The following is a 16,940-nucleotide window of genomic DNA, read 5'->3' on the forward strand; positions in this document are numbered from 1 at the left end:
GGGTTATCAGTGTGTATGTTGAAGTCACCAAGAATGAGGGATGGGGTTGAGGGCTCAAGAAAAACGGAGAGCCAGGCATCGAAGTCGGTAAGGAAGGAAGGGAGGGACTTATCAGGGGGTGGTAAATGACTGCAACTCGGACTGGCAGCGGGTAGAATGGACGGATGGAATGGACTTCAAAGGAAGAGAAGCAGTGAGACTGTGGTAGGAGGAGGGGTTGAAAACTGCAGGAGGGCGAAAGTAGTAAACGCCGCCAACGTGGCTAACTGGGCGGGGTGAATGGGAGAAAAGATAGCCTCCGTGGCATAGGGCCACGACTGAGGCGGAGTCGTCGGGGGTGAGCCAGGTTTCGGTTAGGGCGAGCAGTTGAAGGGAATGGGAGATGAAGAGATCATGGGTGAAGGTAAGTTTGTTGCAGATTGAGCGGGCATTCCACAGGGCACACGAGAAGGGTAGGGAGGAAGGGGGGAGGAGGGGAATGGAGATGAGATTGGAGATATCGCGGGAACGTTTGCATAGGTGAGACGAGGACGAGGACATGTGTGGTGGACCTGGGTTGGGATTGATGTCTCCCGCGGATAGCAGGAGAAGGAGCAAGAGAGAGCGGAGAAGGGTGGGGGAGGTAGGGCGACGAAGGCGACGAAGACGGGATGCGCTTAGGAGGAATGGGGAAGGGTTCATGGCAGGAAGGAGGTGTTGGAGGTTGAGAGCTAGGAAGGAGGAGGAGGACAGTAGGGATGGTGAGGTGGTGGGGGATAGGGGTAGGTAGGGTATTGCAGTAGTGAACAGGACGGGGGAGGATGGGTAGTGAGTTCGTGTGGTATACAGCGGTGGGAGGGGGAAAAGATTAGGGAGGGATAGGGCGAGGAATAGAATGTGAATGGGGGCCATAAGTAGTGAGTGATGTGTTTATGGGGGCAGTGAGGTGTTTATGGGGGCAGTTAGCTGGGTCGGGAGACAGGCAGGTTGAGGTGAGCAGCCGTGTAGGAGAGTGATGGGCTGGAAGGACGATGGACTTGGAGGCAGGCAGGTTTCAAGGTGAGTAGCCAGTCAGGAGGGTGAAGGGCTGGGAAGTGGCAGGTTGTTGATGGGCAGACAAGCAGGCAAGTTGAAGGACTGACAAGTGGCAGGCAGATTGATTGGCCAGCAGGCAGGCTGAATGATTGGTTAGCAGGCAGGCGGGCAGGAACAGGTGGTTGGCTAGGAGGCAGGTTGATTGGTTAGCAGGCTGGAGCAGAAGGACTGGAGCAAGCAGGGAGAAGCTGAACAGGCGTGCTGGAACAAGCTGGACCAAACAGGGAGAAGCTGAACAGGTGGGCTGGAACAAGCTGGAGCAGAAGACTGGAACAAGCAGGGAGAAGCTGGATCATGCGGGCTGGAGCAAGCTGGTGCAGATGGACAGGAATGATCAGGGAGAAGCTGGATCAGGCGGGCTGGGACTAGTTGGATCAAATGGGCTGGAACAGTTGGAGCAGGAGGATTGGAGCAGGCAGGAAGAAGCTGATCAGCCCTTCCTTCTTATGTCACGACAGGCTGTGCTGTCCAAGCACCCTGTTCCTCCTTAGTGCTGTCTGTCATAGCACACGATGTCACTCGATGCATCCCGTATAAGGATGCACCTACAATTTTAAATCAAAGCTCTTGGCCCCCTGGCTGCCCAAGCCAGGAGACTAGCCGTGTCCACAATGTTCTCCAAGCCTGCTAGCATGCAGGCATACCATTTGCTTAATGTTGTAACTTTCAACAGCTCTTTTCAACACGCATGAAATAAATAACTTCACAATGTTATCCGCTAAGGTGCTGCATACCTGGCACTGTCATTGCATAACTCTTGTAGCCTTACACCTCGCTGCGACAACTGCCCCTTAAACACATGGGTGGATGGGCGGGTAAGCAATGCTCTTTCACGCTTGCTGTTCACAAAATGGCACACTTTCCTCACATGCCTCCCTTCTTCACCACCCCTCCCTGCCCGCCCCTTTTCACTTTAACCCTTCGCTCCCTTCTTTTCACTCTATACCCATCTTTCCTCTTCCCCCTCCCCCCCTGTCTTCATGGGCCTTCATCCCGGATGTGATTGGCCCCCCTTAAGGGGTGGGCCTTGTTATTAACAGTGCTTTATAGGGCATATTTTTCCCCTCTAGGGCATATAGAACGGGTTGTACTTTATACCCCTGGACATTTTAACAGTGTGAATTAGGATTCCTTGGTGTAGTAGAAATCACTTATTGTTGGGGTTGGAAGGGTAGAGGGTGGTGGTGGGAAGGAGGGTTATTATAGCTGATCATTGTTATTACTGTTCTCTATTTGTAATTTATACACAACAGTTGCATATTGTTCCTTTTTATATTTTAATAAAAACATTTAAATATAAAATCATAAGTGTTTGAGGCTTCTGCAGATGAGGACAGAGCCCACAGGGATGGGGATATAACCTGCGGGGACGGGGCGGGGATGGAGACAGGGCCTGCGGGGATTGGGCGGGGACAGAGACAGAACCCACAGGGACGGGGTGGGGACGGAGACAAACTTTGTCCCTATGCCATTCTTTACTACAAGCACGGTGCCTAACTTCAATTACGTGTATCTGAAAAAGTGGCATGTTGGGAGCATTCCAAAAAGTTGCACTTGGATTTAGAGTGTGCCTAAGTCGGGTGCTGGAATTTATACCTGCTTTTAGTCAGGCACCGGATCTGTGCTGAATGCTGTTCTTTAAAGGGTATGCTCTCTTTATAGAATAGCACTTAGCAATTTTTTAGTGATGAATTTTCAATGCTGTTTATTGAATTCCCTCCATTATTTGCACATGCATGAATAGTGCACACATGTACGAATTATTTCTGAATAGTGCACATTATATCAGAAGAATGTGCAGTTCTAATGATATTACTTTCAAAATGGAAAAAAAATAAAAACAACAAAATGAATATTCCCATAAGCCTCATGGGAAACTTAATAAAATGAACATTTTTTAGCTGCACATTCCTGTACAATAATATAAAACAACTAGTAAAAAAGGCCCATTTCTGACACAAATGAAATGGGTGCTAGCAAGGTTTTCCTCGGAGTGTGTATGTTTGAGAGAGTGTGTGTGAGAGTGACTCTGTGAGAGAGAGAGAGTGAATGTGTGAGTGTGTGTATGTGACAGAGAGAGAGTGAGACTGGGTGCGAGTGTGTCTGTGAGAGAGTGTGTGTGTGAGAATGAGAGTGTGTGCCAGTGGCCCCCCTTCCTCCCTCCCTCCCAGTCCCAGGGTCCCCCCTCCCTCCCAGTTCCAGGGTTGTTGTCCCCCTCCCTCCCTCCCTCTGAGTTCCAGGGTCGTCCCCTCCCTCCCTCTGAGTTTCAGGGTCGTCCCCTCAATCCCTCCCAGTTTCAGGGTCTCTCTCCCTCCCTCCGAGTTTCAGGGTCCCTCCCTCCCTCCAAGTTTCAGGGTCCCCCCTCCCTCCCTCCGAGTTTCAGGGTCCCTCCCTCCCTCTGTTCTTCCTGCTGCATTTCGGACGCCTGATGAGCCGGCGGCGGGTATGGCTCCTGATTGCCGCGGCCTGGCTGCTGCTGCCTGCCCTGCTCTTTCCCATTCCCAACCTCGGCGGCGCCGTGATCCGCGTCTACTTCTCAAAGGCCTCGCTGCTCTGTAACCAGGACTACGCCAGCAACGTGCCCTACTCACTGCTGCTGACGGCGCTCATCTTCTTCCCCTGCTCGGCCATCGTCACCATGACCAATGGGTGCCTTTTTTCACGGGTTGACATCATAATGGCTACGGTGACGTCAGCCTGTGCTACGGAGCCTAGCACACCAACTCCGAAGAAGTCAGGAACACAGGCAGCAAGACCCATAGAATGTTGGAGGTGAGAATTAATATATAGGATGTTATTCCTTTTCAAATAGATAAAAGTTTTTACTGCTGTAATTGTCTGTTGCTCATGTTTAATTTATTCTTATTGGACACTGTCTTGAGGACCTCTTTTATTAAGGTGTGCTAGCGTTTTTAGCGTGTGCTAAAATTTAGGGTGCTTTAAACGTTAGTGATGGTCCTAGGAATATATGGACGGTAAATGAGAGGAAGTCCATTCAGTTTCTATGGGTTTCCTCTCATTTGCCATGTGGAAATCACTTATGCAGCTTTGTAAAAGAAGCCCTTAATCAGTAAGTACTGTTTTAGTGCTAAAGCTACTATCCAGCTTATAATTGAAAGTGCTCGCCGGCTATCTTCCAACACAAATCGGGAGATGGCCGGCGATTTCTTAAAAGCGGCAAAATCGGTATAATCGAAAGCGGCATTTTAGACAGCATCACCGCTTTCCCGTTGCTTCGCCAGCGAAAGTTCAAGGGGGCGTGTCGGTAGATTAGCGAAGGCGGGACATGGGCGGGCATGGGCATGGCTACCAGATGGCTGGCTTTCGCCGATAATGGAAAAAAAAGCGGCGTTAAGCAGTATTTCGCCTGGTTTACTTGGTCCTTTTATTTTCACGACCAAGCCTCAAAAAGGTGCCCCAACTGACCAGATGACCACTGGAGGGAATGGGGGATGACCTCCCCATACTCCCCCAGTGGTCACCAACCCCCTTCCATACTAAAAAAATAAAACTAAAAACCTTTTTTGCCAGCCTGTATGCCAGCCTCAAATGCCGTACCCACCTCCATGACAGCAGAATGTGTTGTATCCTCCGACAGCCTTTCCCTGGTTGCGATGTGGCTCTCGGGTGAGTGTGACACCTTTTCTGTTAGGTGCCCTGCAGAGTCACATTAGCAATGCATTTTGGTGGATGTAGGGTACTGGGCTCTACTCCCATGGTGCTTTTCCCCCCTGCTAACTGGGTCAGAGTGTGCCCTGTTTTGTTTCCTGTTGTAGTCCATGCAGTAGTGGCCATTTTTGTAAGCCAGTTTTAGTTCCCTTTCCTGTGTTACCCACGTTAGAGAATGTAGTTCTTACCTTGAATGGTGCTGAAAGAGGGCATTGTACACCATTGTGCCAGCTCTGACCTACTGCTAATCTTAGTACCAGGGAACTCTTTGCCAGTGAGGCACAACCTCTGATCTGCAGTTAACTGTGAGTAAACGTGCTTATTTCAAGAAAGGACTTTTTCAGAGAGATTAGTCTTCAGGTGTGAACTGTTGTGCCAAAGTTATACAGCAGCAATAAGTCCTAGAGGCTGTATGCAGGTCCCTGGAACAATTTTAGTGGGTGCAGTACATTTGTGGGTAGTGGGTTTGGGGGGGGGGGGTTGGGGGGCTCAGCTCCCAAAGTAAGGGAGCTTTGCACGTGGGAGCTTTTCTGAAGTCCACCGCAGTGACCCCTAGGGTGGCTGGTTGGTGTCCTGGCATGTCAGGGGGGCCAGTGCACTAAAAATGCTGGCTCCTCCCATGGCCAAATGCCTTGAATTTGGCCGTGGTTTGAGATGTCCGACATAACTTTCCACTATTGCTGAAAAACAAACCCGGCCATCTCAAACCCGGCGAACTCCAAGGCATTTGGCCGGGCTAAACCGTATTATTGAAAAAAAAAGATGGCCGGCCATCTTTTTCGATAATATGGTTCCAGCCAGCTGTAGCGCCGCCGCCAACATAGATCGCCGGCGATCTATTTGGCCAGCGACGTTTGATTATGCCTCTCCATGGAAACCATATTGTGAGAAATCCAAAATATTATGATGATCCAAAAAATCTGAAAAATGCCCTGCTACATAACCCTGTAATAATTTAGCATAAAATGGAATAATTGTTATTGGTCAATAATTAGAATATTACTCTACATTTGCATTTTTTGATATAGGAGTAAAGTTTATATTGCCTAAAAAGTTTGGAAACAATCCTAAAGAAAGTATATTATTTAAGCAAGTAGTAAAAACCAAATAACAATAGGAGGGGAAAATTTCAAGAAATATGTTGGAACAAATATCTAAAAAAAAAAAAAACCCAATGAGAACCAAGATCGGGAGGCGGGGCTGGTGGTTGGGAGGCGGGGATAGGGCTGGGCAGACTTATACGGTCTGTGCCAGAGCCAGTGGTGGGAAGCAGGACTGGTGGTTGGGAGGCGGGGATAGTGCTGGACAGACTTGTACGGTCTGTGCCAGAGCCGGTGGTTGGGAGGCAGGGCTGGTGGTGGGATAGTGTTGGGCAGACTTATACGGTCTGTGCCTTTGCCAGAGCCGGTGGTTGGGAGGTGGGGCTGGTGGTTGGGAGGCAGGGATAGTGCTGGGCAGACTTATATGGTCTGTGCCCTGAAGAGCACAGGTACAAATCAAAGTAGGGTATACACAAAAAGCAGCAAATATGAGTTATCTTGTTGGGCAGACTGGATGGACCATGCAGGTCTTTTTCTGCCGTCATCTACTATGTTACTATATGTTACTATGTACTATGTTACTATGTAACCAGTAACTTTGTTCAGTAATTTTTCAACTTCTCACATCTGGATTAAAGAAAAAGTATCCCATAATCTGTCACATGGGGATTTGAAATCTGACATCACATATGCACAAGAACTAATAGTAAATTTATTACTTGGATGTCAAATTTGTGGTCTAATTGTGTCAATTTTGCTCCAGGAGAACCTGAGGTACTTTTAAAAGTAATTCCAGTTGTCTGGCATAGCTTGTTTGCAAGTCAAAAAATAGTTTTCTGATTTACAAAATTACTACTACTACTACTATTTAGCATTTCTATAGCGCTACAAGGCATACGCAGCGCTGCACAAACATAGAAGAAAGGCAGTCCCTGCTCAAAGAGCTTACAATCTAATAGACAAGAACTAAAGTAAGCAAATCAAATCAATTAATGTGTACAGGAAGGAGGAGAGGAGGGTAGGTGGAGGCGAGTGGTTACAAGTGGTTACAAGTCAAAAGTGGTTACGAGTCAAAATCAATTCCTATTAATTTGGAATAGTAGTTTATCGTTGCCTCCTTAATTCCTATTTTATATACTGCATATTTCTCCACTCACTTTTTCTTGAAAGCAACATTTCCTTTTCTCTGCCATACTTTCAGTTCATTGACATTTTGCTTTAAAGGTAAAAGATCTATTTGAAACCAAGGATAAATATATTTCTGAGACAACATTTTCTTGAGCAAAGGGCAGTGGAATCTAATACTGATATCAGTGTCAGTCCAATTAATCATTATAATTTGTTGATTATCCTTTGTCATATCCAATAATGAAACTAACTTGTTCCAAAATGTTTCAAGGTCAGTTTGTCCTCTTGAAACATAATGTTTCTTCACATTAAGTTGATTCTTTCCAAAATTAGTCCAGTGTAAGGTAAAATTCAATAAAAATGATCCAACCATAGGATTGGTTTTCAATCAAATCAGTGATGATCATCGCATTGAACGAGTCTTCCATAAAAGCTAAAATATCTAAATGATGACCTTTATCATTGTCTAAATTTGGCAAAAAATAAGATTCCAAAAACTTCTTAAAACCCACAACTATTGAATCCTGACTATCCTTCAAGGGAAAATTAACATACCTTAGCAACAAACAATTCCCAAAAATCAAAACATGTTATATAATAAAATCAGATAAAATAAATTGAACATCAGACAATTTTTCTGGTGGATGATAAACCAATGTATATCCAAAATTATTCTGCAAAGAATCATCAGATATTCTACAAATTAAATTTTCCAGATTAACAATATATTTACTTGAATAACATTTTTAAAAAATCCTTATACATTAATGCTAAGCCCTCCTTTTACTATCACAAGGGTGATGAATTTTATATTCAAGATGGCACATTTCCAGTAAGATAGGATCACTCAGTGTTTGAAGTCATATCTCAGTAAAAAATGCAAGACCCGGTTGATTATCTCCTACTAAAATAATGTGTTATAGATATTTTATTATGAACTGATCTGGCATTTATGCTCAGGCATGGAATAGGAAGAGAATGAGTGAGAAGAGATGTCCATTTAGTTGGCACTAATACTCAATTATATCCACTTTTTAAAAATGGTTATATTATACTTATTTAGTCTGCATTCAACAATATTGATAGCTTTGGGCATTACTGAAAAGTAATCAATTATTGAATGGTTTACATAAGAACCCAGATAACCAAATGATGTAAGTTTAGAGCATCTGTTAACTATAGTATTAATAGGAATATGCTGGAATAAATGTTGATCTTTACCAAAATCCCTTCCCACCCAGCCCAACAGATATACAAAACAGAATATTAGCAAACTACATCATGATTCAATGATCTTACCTGAGAGTCCTCAGAAATAAAGCATAAGCCAGTTCTTTATGGATGCTCACAAAGGTCTTGGGGAGGGGATCACGAAGGGGCATACCTCGTCAGTGTAGCACTTCAGAAGCTGTAGCACTTTTCAGTCACTGGTGTATAACATCACAGTGCCGTAATGGGTTTCCCTGTCACGTGTCTCCACAATGTAGCTGTCTCTATGGCCCAAATTCTATATATTGTGCCAAAAAAAAAAAATCTGAGCTCAGTAAAAGCATGATTTTGTAAAGGTCACGTGGACTTTATAGAATTACTCTTAGCATCATTTATTTATTTGTTCATACTTGTATCCCACAATTATCCAAAAACGGGTTTGTTCAATGTGGCTTACATTTAACAGTTGTTAAAGATTACATTGATTCAACAACTCGGGCATTTGGCATTCACTCAGACATAACTACTTTCATATCCAGGACTACACCAGAAGCCGTTTAAGCCTCCTGCCTGCTGACCGCAAAATGGCACACTTTCTTCCCATCCCTTCCTTCTTCACTATCCCTCCTCGCCCGCCCCTTTTTCTCTTAACCCTTTGCCTACCTTCCTTAACCTATTCTCCACTCCCCTTCCTCCCCCCTCCTCCTTTGTCTTCATGGGCCGTCAGCCCGGTTGTGATCGGCCCCCTTTAAGGGTGGGACTTGTTATTTACATTTACAAGGTTGTAAGATGCTGTGTTTTACAGTGGTTGGCAAGATAACTATTAGTGCATATAGGAATAGTCATTGGGGGCCCCTTTTACTAAGTGGCGATAAGCCTATGGGCTTACTGCTTGCTGTACAGGAAGTACCGCCGGGCTACCGCAGCAGCCTGGCAGTACTTCCCACCCCTAGTGTGCCGTCATTTCAAGCACTAGAAAAATTTATTTATTTTTGTAGCACCGTAGTGTACTTGGTGGTAATCGGGCAGTGCCACATGCTGCCTGGTTACCACCGCCAGGTTAATGTGGGAGCTCTTACCGCCACCTCAATGGGTGGTGGTGGTAAGGGCTCCCCCCCCCCCCCCGAAATGGCTGCATGGCAAGTGCTTTACTTGCTGCCTGACCATTTTCTATAGGAAGGCGAGACTTCTCTTTTACTAGCTGCCATAAAAGGGGGGCCTCGGCGTGCATATAAAACACATGAGCACCGGCCCCCTTTTGCCACAGCTTGGTAAAAGAGGCCCTGGGTTTCTTGAGAAGATATGTCTTAGTTCATTTCTTAAATTAAAAGATGTGTTACATTTACAGGTTATGTTGTGTATTGTTGTTCCAGAATGATTAGTACATATTTTACTGATAGAATTTCCTAAAAAGGTAGATCTTTAGGTATTTTCTGAACTGGAGGTAGTTCGTGATGTTTCTTATGACTATGGGAATTGGGATATTGTGTGTCATATAATCCACCTAAAAATCTACACCATTTCTAGAATATGTCTACCATTTGTTCTGCGCTATATATATATATATATATATATATATATATATATATATATATATATATATATATATATATATATATATATATATAATTATCAAAATTTCTGTGCACTGTATAGAAACTGATCAGTGCTGATTTGATGTCAGCATGTAAAGATGTCAAGACGTGATGCAAGTGGGGACACTAGCAAAAATGGCTTTTGTGCAGGCAGCCGAACTATGCTGATACTATGATTTTGGCTAGGCTGTTTTTCTCCACAAAGAGAAATGGTACTTTGCCTCCCTGGCCACAAAGGATCCTATCTTGGATATAGGAGGGCCTGTTTCATATAACTGTCAAACCTCTTTCACCCAGGGATGTACTTGTACAAGTTATATTCATGATTGTAGTGGTGAGGTGGCCCTGGGGCAGCACATGATTTTTTCTCCACTGTTTGGTGATGTGTCTTGGCATGGGAAAGCCTGTGGGGGATAGAGGCTGGCAATAAGATTTTAACTTGTAACTCCAGGATGACACATCTAGTGATTTTTATTTTGGGGGGGGGGTGGGGGTGGGAGTGGGGTTTGTGACCACTGGGAGAGTAAGGGGAGGTGATCCCCAATTTCCTCTGGTGGTCATCTGGACAATTGGGGCACTTTTTTTAGACTTGGTCCTAAAAATAAATGGACCAAGTGAAGACGGAGAAATGCTCGTCAGAGCCGGCCATCTTTTTTCCATTATCGGGCAAAGCTGGCCATCTCGTAACCACACCCCATCCCGCCCCCATGCCACCTTCTGTACACTGCCAAAACGCCCCCTGAAGTTTGGCCAGCTCCGCAACGGAAAGTAGTTGGCGCCGGCCAAAATCGGCTTTCGATTATACCGATTTTGGCCGGGTTCAGGAGATCGCCGGCCATCTCCCGATTTGTGTCGGAAGATGGCTGGCGATCTCCTTTGAAAATAAGCTGGCTAGTTGAAAAGAGGGTGTGGCCATGGTTGGGGTGTAAGAGTTTCTAAAATCTATTTGCGTTGTTATAGAATATACCCACTCTGTGCCTAATTTAGGTGTCAAGATTTACACCAAGAAAAAAAATGGCACAAATGGCCATAACTAAATTTGGTCATGTGAAAAGGCATTCGGTGTATTCTATATACTGCGTGAAAATTTAAGCCTATTCTATAAAATATAGGAGTACATTATAGAATACGCTTGGGTGTATTTTTTTTCCGCATAGAATTTTCAGGCGCCGTAAATAGAATGTAGCCCTTAGTGCCAAAACACAGATTCGTGTCAAGTCTGAGTCTTTCTTCTGAATTTCTACCATCTGTTTAGGATTTGTTTTCTGTAGACCAACAGTCTTTTTTTAAAATCATAATAAACTTTGTTTTATCAGTTCTTACTCCAAGGTTCCACAATTCAGTTTTATTGGTCTACCCTTACTTTCTTTTCCTTAGCCAGTGACACTGTCTTCAACAGACAATATTGCATTTTTTTCAATGAGCTCATGCTATTCCCCTGAGCAATACCCCTTACCAGCATCCAGGATATCTGCATGCCTAGGTGATGTTGCAGTGGGTATATTCCAATCTTCATCTAGTAGACAGAAGTCACCTGCAAGTGGGGATTCCCTACTGTATATCACCTTGTTGTTGACTTTTATATGTACTGAATTCACCTACTTTCTAAGTGTTGTAATGCTTTCATGTACATAGAATTTTTAGTTTTTTTCCATACCAACTCACAGTAATGTGATATCTTATATAGTATAGATGTATTTCTCAAGGTATATTTATATCTATTAAACTATTTAGTGGTTATTAAGATTATGCATTCAAAATGCAATATCATAATAATGTGCTGAAGTACTTTTTTTTTTCTACTTCTGTGCTTGTTAACAGCCTTTTGATTATTCATGTAGCCAAAGAAAATTAATACTGGGGCCCTAAATCTGGTGCATGTAATGAGAAATGCTCCCATGGGATCTGAAAAATGAGATCACAGGTTCTAGATCAACACAGTTTTAACCAGCAGGAATGGTTCTGCAGCCATATAACAATGTAGCTAAAACATCATTAATAGGATTTAATGCATATGAATAATATGTTGAGTCAGTGGAAAGTTCATAAAACAGCAAGGTAATGTAGATTTAGGGGCAGTAAACCTATTATGCAAGAGGCGGTATGAAATATTACAATATGATAAAAATTCACTGCCATTTTTTCTGAAATTCACCAATGTTGTACTAAGAAACTGGAAAAATGCATGGAAAAATACCAACAAAAAAGGGGACATCTTTGTGTGTGTTATATATGTTTAATAAACTGAACAAGGAATATGTGGCTGTATCGACAGGTTGCAAGTAAATGCCCCAGATTTATTAAGAAAAATTTTCCCAAATATCTGGTGAGAGAAATGCTGCAAAATTTGAAAAGAAGAGAAAAACCTTGGACACAGCCTCACCTATATATGTTCCCTGTTTCCAGGAAAGTCATTTCCTACTGCACATTCAAATTGCTTATAATATTAAACCAGCCACCAGTTTTCTCAAAGTTTAATGAAAGCAGTTTGTCTTGGTCACCAAATTTTATAGCTTTTACTAGCCACATGATACAGAGAATACAGCACATGAATAGCCTTGTGGTTTGGACCAGAGCGGTAATAAGGAAAATAAACACCAGCCCAAAATTCATAAAAGCACCTCATTTATTTTTAATTATTAGAGGGCTGTATATTAATATTTAACTACGTATTTTAGCTTAACTACTTATTAGAAATTCAAGTATCCCAGCGGCGAGGGATTGTTTGTAATATACCTTGCACATGTATAGCAGTTTTTAATTTCATTTTTGTTACATTTGTACCCTGTGCTTTCCCACTCAATGCAGGCTCAATGTGGCTTACATATTGTATACAGGTACTTATTTGTACCTGGGGCAATGGAGGGTTAAGTGACTTGCCCAGAGTCACATGGAGCTGCCTGTGCCTGAAGTGGGAATGGAACGCAGTTCCTCAGTTCTCCAGGACCAAAGTCCACCACCCTAACTACTAGGCCACTCCTCCACAGTAGAATTCTTAGGGATCCTTTTACCATGTAGCGGTTAAAGGGACCATGCAGTGGCACTGTCGTGCGGGTTTGCCACACGTTGAGGCCCCCTTTTACCCACCTATAAAAGTGTTTTTTTTTTTAAGGAAATGGCCATGCAGTAAATTAAACACTTGCCACATGGTTTGAATTGACAACCCTATTTCCGAAGACTTCTTGTGCTCTTTGTTTTCACTCTTCTTTGAGTGTATCTTGGATTCCCTCTCTTGCGCTTCCTTGCATCTTGGCCTGGCAGCTGTAGGCATCAGGATCAATTAGCTTGGACTTAGGGGCATGTGATGTGACCATCCCCTCTCAAAGCCACTGAAGGTGAAACATTTTTCTTCTCCTGACCTTATTTTTATACATTTGGGTGGTAATGATTTATGTAGGGTTAAATGGGTTGGGCAAAACATAGCTACAACGAACCATGACTCCCTGTTATGTATAAAAGATTTTAGTCTACTAAAATATGAACTGCTCTTCTTGTACTCCTACTGTTGATGTTTTCATCTTAAAAATGAACATGTTTCATATTTTTTCATGAGCACAGATGTGTAACATGGCATTTGGTATTTGTGCATGTAGGATAAAGATCACAACAGTACCACAATTTCTACTTTCCATAAAGTATATTTTGATTTAAAAAAAAGGACTCATTCGCAGAAATGCTGCATAGTCTTTAAACATATTCCATTTCTCTTGGACACTCTATTTCTAAAGAATCCTCTTATCTTCTCAGTCCTACAGAATTAAAGGACAGAGCTGAAATGCCATTCTTCCTGAACTTTTGTCTTGCTCTTGAGAATACATCTAGAATATTTTACATGTATTATCATAAAGAGCAGGTGTCTAAAATTTTAAAAGAAAAAAAAGCCATATATTAATTATTGCAACTCAGACCAAAGTGTAAAAACTGCTGATACTGAAACAGAAGCAGAGAAGATGAAACTTTGTAAATTTTGTGGAAGAAATATAATATTAAGTACATGATATCTTAAACATCACATTTTTCTTTGTGAAGTATCAAGAAAGCATTGCCTACAGAAGGATGTCTTGACTAAAATATATGGCTTCAAGCCATATTTTAATGGTATCCTAGCATAATTATATGTTGTAGACAAGATCTGTCTATAGTCATACTTCTGTAGAGTGGTAATCTGTGGAAGAGTCTATAATAAGGGAGATACTTGATAACAAGACAGGATTATTTCTATCCATTCAACCATTTACTTAATGGTATGGTACAGGTACATTAAGCAGTCCCTTATATATGAAATGATCATATATTTACACATATAGGACTCTGGAGTAATTGCAGGTGCAGTTTTCTTAGGTTTCTTAGGTTTCTTAGGTTTCTGGGTCTTTGCTTTTTGATGTTTTATTTAAAAATTGTTTTAGTGTTCTGTTTTATTGGTGTTCTATTCATAGGTTCATGCATATTGATGAACTCAAAAAAAGTACCTGAACATATGTAAACCGCTTTGAATGTAGTTGCAAAAACCTCAGAAAGGCAGTATATCAAGTGCCATTTCCCTTCCCTTTCCCTTTGCTATGGAACTAGATTATCATTGCGTTTTGCCTTCTCTACACTTTTAAAACTTTTGCATTCCATGCGCTGTTCCTTCTAAGCTGAGCGGGAGTCTTCCAGCTACAGTCCTGCCAGTGGGGGGTGGTGTTTCACAATCACATTTTCAATAATGAGGGACAGGCAAGTTCTGCAGGACTCCAGGGAACCTGCCTTTCCCTAGCAATTGAAAACACACTATTGAAGCACCACTGATAGCAATACAGTTGGATGACACCTGCTCAGCTTAAAGGGAACAGTGAGTCCATGATTTCATGGTTGATTTATGAGGTGTTGAGCAAAAGAAAGGAAATGTTGATGCCCCTCTAAGTCATTAACTCGCGACAGGATTGTGAAAAATTACAGAAGGACCTTACGAGACTGGGCGGCTAAATGGCAGATGACGTTTAATGTGAGCAAGTGCAAGGTAATGCATGTGGGAAAAAAGAACCCGAATTATAGCTATGTCATGCAAGGTTCCACGTTAGGAGTTACTGACCAAGAAAGGGATCTGGGTGTCGTCGTCGATAATACACTGAAACCTTCTTCTCAGTGTGCTGCTGCGGCTAGGAAAACGAATAGAATGTTGGGTATCATTAGGAAAGATATGGAAAACAGGTGTGTGGATTTAAAATGCCATTGTATCGCTCCATGGTGCGACCGCACCTTGAGTACTGTGTTCAATTCTGGCCGCCGCATCTCAAGAAAGATATAGTAGAATTGGAAAAGGTGCAGCGAAGGGCGACTAAAATGATAGTGGGGATGGGACGACTTCCCTATGAAGAAAGACTAGGGAGGCTAGGGCTTTTCAGCTTGGAGAAGAGAAGGCTGAGGGGAGACATGGTAGAGGTATATCAAATATTGAGTGGAGTGGAACAGGTGGATGTGAAGCATTTGTTCATGTTTCCAAAAATAGTAGGACTAGAGGGCTTGCGATGAAACTACAGTGTATACATATAAAGTATCAAATATCAAGTAAAATGAGTTTATTTTGTTGGGCAGACTGGATGGACCGTACAGATCTGACAAGACCGTGCAGGGGTAAACTCTATGCGAGGGTGGTGAAGACAGAAAGGGGAGATTATTGTAGTCATCAAGGAGCAGAGGTAAATGCTTTAGTGAGCTGTCATAAATTAGGCCACTTAGCTATGTGGGTGCCAGCAGTAAATATTTCTGGCTTCTCCCTAATGCTGCCCCCTGTACTGCCCATGACCTGCCCACATTTTTTGGGTAACCAATAAGCACCATATAGAAGGGAGCTCACAATCAGATAGTTATATACGTGCTCTACTTCAATCTATTTATTTTCACCAATATACATTTTTCAAAAGGTCAACTGGGTCAGGAAACCATAGTACTCTTAATTGGATCTATCAGATTGGCGTACCTTCCCCTAATTAGGCTAAATGAGCCTAGCATATGTCTGAAAAGGGGCGTAACACAATCCTCATCAATTCTTAGATGTACTTTCTTAGATTTTTTCAATATATTTTTATAGCTTTATAGCGTTTTTTTTAAATAAATTAATAGTTTTTAGATTTTTTTCAGATTATTGCAGATTGCTAAGTACTATAATATATTAAGAAAATGCTATCTGCAATAATCTGAAAAAAAATCTAAAAACTATTAATTTATTTTAAAAAAAAAACGCTATAAAGCTATAAAATATATTGACCAAGAAGGTACTTACCTTGCTATGGATATTGTAGTAATGGAGCCAAGAATTGTTGTAGAAGCCCATGTGGAAGGAACATTGGGCCAGAAGAAACTGAATACTAATTGAACTGGACTAACAGCTGTGGGAAGGAGGACAGAACTGTAAAGATACAGTGAGAGTGAAAAGTCCTGTCCAGAGGAGGAGGCTGTTTTAAACTGAGACCCAGGTCTCCCAAATAAGTGAGATCAGTTGAGGAAAGCCAGAGGAACTGCTGGTGGAAAGAAGTTGTTCCCCACAAGACTGGATCCGGGAAGCTAATGGATTTGCATCGGGTATATCTCATTTGCATATCTGTGAAGGCTGAGAAACAAGTGTTGCATTCCCCAGAACAGTGACAGGGGGCACCTCAGGGGTACTAGAAAGGTGACCTGTTTCTGAATGATGTTTCACAGAAGGATTCTAAGAAATTATGATAAATGAGGAATGGTCTCCCTGAGTTGAAGGAGGAGCTCACCTGAAGAGACTGAGGTTATAGGCTTTCATAGGGGAGAACTGTCTGTGAGCCTTTCTCAGAGGCAAAGCTCTAGTAGGCCCTAATCGCAGGCTTGTGATGTGGGATAGGAGCCACTAGGGAGCCCTCAGCACATAAGAGTACCCGCGGGGAATTACAATGTGTGTTTCACAGAATATTTTGGTAGAATATTGGAGTAGGTTGCCTGGTCTTTTCCCAGAAGGTTCTCCAGACAACCACACCACTCAGTATATATGGCATTACCATACTGCTTATCTGTTGCAGAGGGTGACAGATACTGTGCGGACCCTTACTGCATTCATGTGGGCAATGAGGCAATTAGCCAACCAAAAAGTTCTAGGAATTGATGGTATACCAACAGAATTGCTCAAGCCCATACCAGAGGCAGTATTAACAGCATCATGCCAATGTATATGGAACACATGTCAGTGGCCAAAAGAATGGATAAGATAAGTTTTCATCCC

The sequence above is a fragment of the Microcaecilia unicolor genome, chromosome 2 (assembly GCF_901765095.1).
Source record: "Microcaecilia unicolor chromosome 2, aMicUni1.1, whole genome shotgun sequence".
NCBI lineage: Eukaryota > Metazoa > Chordata > Amphibia > Gymnophiona > Siphonopidae > Microcaecilia > Microcaecilia unicolor.